At 39.8% G+C, this 6,939-nt stretch overlaps 1 non-coding gene across 1 annotated transcript; it reads left to right on the forward strand.

Moving 5' to 3' along the window:
- Positions 1-1,353: 1,353 nt before the first annotated feature.
- TRNAW-CCA lies at positions 1,354-1,425 on the forward strand. Its single transcript has one exon. It is a non-coding gene; the product is annotated as a tRNA-Trp (tRNA).
- Positions 1,426-6,939: the final 5,514 nt, after the last annotated feature.

Consider the following 6,939-nt stretch of genomic DNA (forward strand, 5'->3'; position numbering starts at 1 on the left):
AATTTGGGAACACAAAAAAAGTTCTGGAAGTGTGTGATGATGGTTGGACTATGATGTGGATATATTCAGTGCCACTGACCTTAGACCTAAATGTCATATAAAGTGTCATTTTTTGTGTGTGGTTTATTTTGTAGCAAAAACAATTTTGGTGGATCACAAATAGCAGAAGCTGTAGCCGTTGACGTTTCTTTTCCAATGTCACCCTCAAGAATCTCCAGCAATAATGTCTTCACATGCATTATTCTCCACCAGGCTACTTATGAGAAATGCAGATATGGACGTTCTCCTACGCTTTGCATGGTGAGCATATGCAAGTGTTTCTCTAGGCTTTGTTCCCAAGAGTTCAATTGCTAACTCAAGTGAGTGTATCTTCAAATTTCCTGAATAATAACAAACAGATTCCCAAGGTGCTTATACTTGTTTAAACATTCACAAACACTAATGAGAGCCACTTTGCATCCTGGCCAACTTTTAGTAGCAGGTAATTGCATATTATAGGACTTTAATTTGCATTTTGCTGATTATCGATAATTTACTACATATATATTCCACGTGTTCTATATATGTGCATGCATGCGTGTGTGCTAAGTTGCTTCAGACATGTCCAACTCTTAGCGATCCTATGAACTCTGTCCATGGGATTCTCTGGGCAAGAATGCTGAATTGTCAAGCCATTCTCCAGGGGATCTTCCTGACCTAGGGATCAAACCTGTGTCTCTTGCAGCTTCTGCATTGCAGACAGATTCTTTACCACTGAGTCACTGGGGAAGCCCATTCTATATATACTTATGTATATTAGTAATGATACATAATTATATTGTAATTAGTGATGTTGAGCATCTTTTCATGTACCTTTTGGCCATTGGTATGTCTTCCTTGGAAATAAGCCTATTCAGATCTTCAGCCCATTTTTTAACCACACTATTTGTGTTTTTTCACTATTGAGTTGTATGTTCTTTGTGAAATATTCAGTTCAGTCGTTATATTCTTCAACTCTAAGAAATACTCTCTGTAAAAATACTCTCTGTAAAAATACTTTCTGTTTCTTCTTGTTTTGTTTATTCATTGTTTTTCCAATTTCACTTAGTTGTCTATCTGCATTTTCTTATGTTTCACTGAAGTTTAGAGGATTATTCTGAATTGTTTGTCAGTTGTTGTTGTTTAGCCACTAGGTAGTGTCTGACTCTTTATGACCCCATGGACTACAGCATGCCAGGCTTCCCTGTCCCTCACTGTCTCTTGGAGTTTGCCCGGGTTCAGGTCCACGTCCCTGATCTTTGTCGGACAGACATACATGTCCATTTCTTTAGGGTCATTCATTGGACCTGTATTAGTTTCCAATGCTAGTGGGCTTCCCTGGTGGCTCAGAGGTTAAAGCATCTGCCTCCAATGCAGGAGACCCGGGTTCGATCCCTGGGTTGGGAAGATCCCCTGGAGAAGGAAATGGCAACCCACTCCAGTATTCTTGCCTGGAGAATCCCATGGACTGAGGAGCCTGGTGGGCTGCAGTCCACGGGGTCACAAAGAGTCGGACACGACTGAGTGACTTTACTTACTTACTTAGTGTCATGTTTCCTTGATTATTCATGATTCTTGTGGCTTTGCAATGGTCCATGAACATTTGAGGAAGTAGGGATCTCTTCCAGTCTTCACAGATTGGCTTTGGCCAGCAAATCCCTTCACTAATCCATTCAGAAACTCTGAATGGGTTGTTTGGTGGTATTATCAGGCAGGCTTGCTACTGAAATCCATTGGTGGGAAGGTCTAGTTCCTGCATTAGCAGGTGGTCAAGCCTAGTATTGCATACTTGGGTCTACAGGGGCAAGCCTTTTGCTTGGGTCTGCAGGGGTTGACTTGAAATTTGGGTCCACAGGAGCCTACCAAATGCTAGGGACCCGTGGTGTGGGTAATTATCTGGTTTTATTAGAGGTTGGTCTAGTACTAATGTGGGCTGCAAGCTTGGATTTGCTGGAGTCCACCTTGAGACTGGGCCTGCTGGTCCACCTGTTGCTAGCTGAGACATGAGCCTGTCTGTGAGACTCCAGTGGGAAACCAACATCATAGGGGCCTGTGTGGCACTGGAGCTGAGAGCAACTTTGGTCTGTGCGAGCCAGCCTGAAAGCTACACTCTTGGGGACCAATCTGGTGCTGGGGCAAGTGGGAAGTCTGAGTTCATAGGAGCTAGTTTGGAGGCTAACTCAGCAGGGGCCAGCCCCACACTAGGTACAGCTGAAAGCTCAGGTTTGCAGGAGTCTGCCTGGAACCTGGGGCCATAGGAAGTACCCAGGGCAATGAGAATTGCCTGTAGCTTTGATGGACTGGGAGCTTGGATTTCTGGAAGCCTGCCAGGGCTGTGGTGATACAATAGCCTCCTTGGGCTGTGGGGGTTGTCCAGTCTGTTCAACTTTTGGCCAGTTTTCTCGTGACTTGTCATGTTTATGTGTAGAAGTTATTTATAAATACTGGAAACTAAACCATTGTTATTTTTATATAAAACAAATATAATCTCTGAGTTGGTGGCTTTCCTTTTTACTCCCTTAATGGTGACTTTTGATTAATAGAATATCCTTATTTTAAAGCTAGGAATCTCTCCATCTTTGACATTGTAACTAGAGCTTTCTGTGTAGCATCTAGAAATGATGATACTCTTGCATCTTATACTGTAAATGTTCCATTGTTCTGTTGTTCATCCTTAGGTATTCAATAGTCCTGGAGTTGCTTTTTCGTGGCTAATGTGAGGTTGGGATCAATTGTACTTTTTTTCCCCAAATGGACTCCCAAGTATCAGCCCTACTTATTGAAAAGTCCATTTTTTCCCCACCACAATTAAATTCTGACTTTATATTATATATTATTCTTTATCTAAGGGATGCTATTCACTTCAAAATAGATAGAATGTTCTATGTGCCAGGCACTGTTCTAGGTACATGTTCAGTTCAGTTCGGTTCCGTTCAGTTGCTCAGTCGTGTCCAACTCTTTGCAACCCCATGAATCACAGTATGCCAGGCCTCCCTGTCCATCACCAACTCCCAGAGTTCACTCAGACTCGCGTCCATCAAGTCAGTGATGCCATCCAGCCATCTCATCCTCGGTCGTCCCCTTCTCCTCCTGCCCCCAATCACTCCCAGCATCAAAGTCTTTTCCAATGAGTCAACTCTTTGCATGAAGTGGCCAAAGTATTGGAGTTTCAGCTTTAGCATCATTCCCTCCAAAGAAATCCCAGAGCTGATCTCCTTCAGAATGGACTGGTTAGATCTCCTTGCAGTCCAAGGGACTCTCAAGAGTCTTCTCCAACACCACAGTTCAAACGCATCAATTCTTTGACACTCAGCTTTCTTCACAGTCCAACTCTCACATCCATACATGACTACTGGAAAAACCATAGCCTTGACTAGACGGACCTTTGTTGGCTATCTAGGTTGGTCATAACTTTTCTTCCAAGGAGTAAGCCTCTTTTAATTTCATGGCTGCCATCACCATCTGCAGTGATTTTGGAGCCCCCTAAAATAACGTCTGACACTGTTTTCACTTTTCCCCCATCTATTTCCCATGAAGTGATGAGACAAGATGTCATGATCTTTGTTTTCTGAATGTTGAGCTTTAAGACAACTTATTTACTATCCTATTTCACTTTCATCAAGAGGCTTTTTAGTTCCTCTTCACTTTCTGCCATAAGGGTGGTGTCATCTGCATATCTGAGGTTATTGAGATTTCTCCTGGCAATCTTGATTCCAGCTTGTGCTTCTTTCAGCCCAGCGTTCCTCATGATGTTCTCTGCACAGAAGTTAAATAAGCAGGGTGACAATATACAGCCTTGATGTACTCCTTTTCCTATTTGGAACCAGTCTGTTGTTCCATGTCCAGTTCTAACTGTTGCTTCCTGACCTGCATACAGGTTTCTCAAGAGGCAGGTTAGGTGGTCTGTTATTCCCATCTCTTTCAGAATTTTCCACAGTTGATTGTGATCCTCACAGTCAAAGGCTTTGGCATAGTCAATAAAGCAGAAATAGATGTTTTTCTGGAACTCTCTTGCTTTTTCCATGATCCAGCAGATGTTGGCAATTTGATCTCTGGTTATTCATCAGTAAACAATACAGAATAAGATCTCCTGTCATTATTGATTTTATATTTTTGTAGGGAGAATCAGATAAGAATGGGCAAAGTAAATAAATTGTTTTTTAAAAAGTGATAAGTATTATGAAAAAGAAGGAAATGGCAACCCTCTCCAGTGTTCTTACCTGGAAAATCCCATGGACAGAGGATTCTGGGGGGCTACAGTCGATGGGGTCGCAAAGACCTGGACAAGACTGAGTGACTGAACACATTATGCAAAAAAAGACAAAGTAATCCTGGAATGGAAAAAGGTATCAGTTTATATTGGAATGGTCAAAGCAAACACTTTGAAAAGGTAACATTAAAAAGTTGAAGAAGTTTAGAAAGTTAGCAGTGTGTTACTCCAAGGAAGAGGGATTGGCCAGTGCAAAGTCTAGGAGGCCAATGTATGCCTAGCAAGATCAAAGAGAAAGCCAGGAGACCAGCGTGGTGGTCTCAAAGTGAGTCACAGCCATCTTAGTGGGAACTGAGGTCACAGAGTTAATGAGGGACAGATTATGTTGGGTTCTAGGCCATTATAAGGTCTTTAGGAAGCATTGCATCATCTTGAACAATAAGATTTACATTTGTAGGATCCTACTGGCTGGGGTAAGAAGAGAAGCAGGAAGATTAATTAGGAGGATATTGTACTGGTACACATTACATATGATTATAGTTTGAAACAGATGGTTCCAATGGAGGTAGACAAATGAGGTCAAATGCTGCATATTTTAAAAGTAGAGCCAATAGAATACACAAATAGATTGTTACATTGTACAAAAGAAAAGGGTGAGTAAGAGTGAGTCTGGTTGGGTTTTGGGGAAGATAATTAGAAATCCAATACCAGATGTATTGAGTTTGAGTCGTTCATTGGGCTTCCAACTGGAAATAATGAAAAAATGCAGAGATTTGAGTCTGTAGTTTCAGAGAGAGATCTAAATTCAAAATATAAATTTAACATTCTCCTCAGTTTTTTATTCTCCGAGGCAAATCTGTACTTTCTTAGATACATGGCTTTATAAGTATAGAAGACTAGGTATGTGCAAAGGCAGTCCTTCATGCGTTTTTCTTTTCTAAGAATGTCTTAGATAGTCTTGGTCCTTTGCATGTCCATAAAAACTGTGGAAAAGTTTATCAAGTTCCATTAAAAAAAAAAGTAAAAATTAATGAATTTCAATGTAAATTACTTTCAATGTAATTTTTCTGAATCTGCAGCATAGTTTGAAATAATAGTTTTGGAATAAACAAGGAAGTCTTTCAATGTGAATACGGTTTATGTATCAGTTTATATAGGTCTTAATTTCTCTTAATGATATTGTATAGTGTTTTTGCATAGAAGTCTTGCACATAATTCTTTAATTTTTTTGCTACTATCATAAAAGTTGTAGTAATTGCCCCTTTAGCATTCTCTGATAAGCAGTGGATTTTTGTTTGTTAATTTTTGATAGCTCAGTTGGTAAAGAATTCACCTGCAATGCAAGAGACCCCAGTTTGACTCCTGGGCCAGGAAGATCCCCTGGAAAAGGGATAGGCTACTCACTCCAGTATTCTTTGGGCTTCCTTGGTGGCTTAGCTGGTAAGGAATCTGCCTGCAATGAGGGAGACCTGGGTTTGATCCCTGGGTTGGGAAGATCCCCTGGAGAAGGGAAAAGCTACCCACTCCAGTATTCTGGCCTGGAGAAGTCCATGGACTGTATAGTATATAGGATCACAGAGAGTCAGACATGACTGAGCAACTTTCACTTATTTTGTGATAATCTTATTAAAATCAATAATTTCTAATTCTGGATCTAATATTTAGATAATTATAATATTGAATTCTAATTTACTAATACTAACAATAATTCTTCTGTGAATTCTCTTGCACATTTTTGCTCTTTTTTCATTATTCTTTTTAGATTGGAGGAGGTGGAGACTATTGCACTAGGTAAGACTTACATACAATATTGAGGTGAAATGGTGGCATTACACACCTTTATTTTTCTTTTCATTCCTCAAATGAATACTGTCAGTGTTTTAAAAGTAGGTATAATGTTAGTTTGAAGGTTTTTATAGATAAACTCTATAGGAAGTAGTTCCTTTTAATTTGTGTTTGCTATGAGGTTTTGGATTTGAGTTGCACAATGGATGGGTTTTGTTTATCAGAAATTTCAGTATATATTGAGATAACTTATTGATTTTTACTTTCAACATTCAATGATAAATATATCTACTCATATTCTAATGTGAAAACAATTATACATCCTAGGGTAAACCTGCCTTGATCACGATATTATTCTTTTAAAAAATGTATTCTTAATTCTACTATCCTTTCATTTAAGCTTTTATGCTCCTATTCTTATATACATGCGTGATAATTTGCTTCAGTCAAGTCCAACTCTTTGTGACCCTATGGACTGTAGCCCGACAGGCTCCTCTGTCCATGGGATTCTCTAGGCAAGAATGCTGGGGTGGGTTGCCATTTCCTCCTCCAGGGCGTCTTTATAACCCAAAGATAGAACCTGTGTCTTACATCTCCTGCATTGGCAGGCACATTATTTTCTACTAGCACCACCTGGAAAGCTCTCTTCTTATGAATTGCATGAAATTATATTGTAATTTCCTTTCCCTTATGCTCTTGTTCTTATTGGATTTTAGTTCCTAGGTTTATGTTAGCCTCAGAAAATGAGGCACAGGATATTTCCTGTTTGTCTTTTCTCATCTGTATTAGAGTTGATTCATTTATGCTTTCATTATTTGTAAAAAGCCTCTGATGAAATTGCCAACATCCGCTGGATCATGGAAAAAGCAAGAGAGTTCCAGAAAAATATCTATTTCTGCTTTATTGACTATGCCAAAGCCTTTGAC

This window comes from Oryx dammah, unplaced genomic scaffold (genome assembly GCF_014754425.2).
Source record: "Oryx dammah isolate SB20612 unplaced genomic scaffold, SCBI_Odam_1.1 HiC_scaffold_10, whole genome shotgun sequence".
Classification (NCBI taxonomy): Eukaryota; Metazoa; Chordata; class Mammalia; order Artiodactyla; family Bovidae; genus Oryx; species Oryx dammah.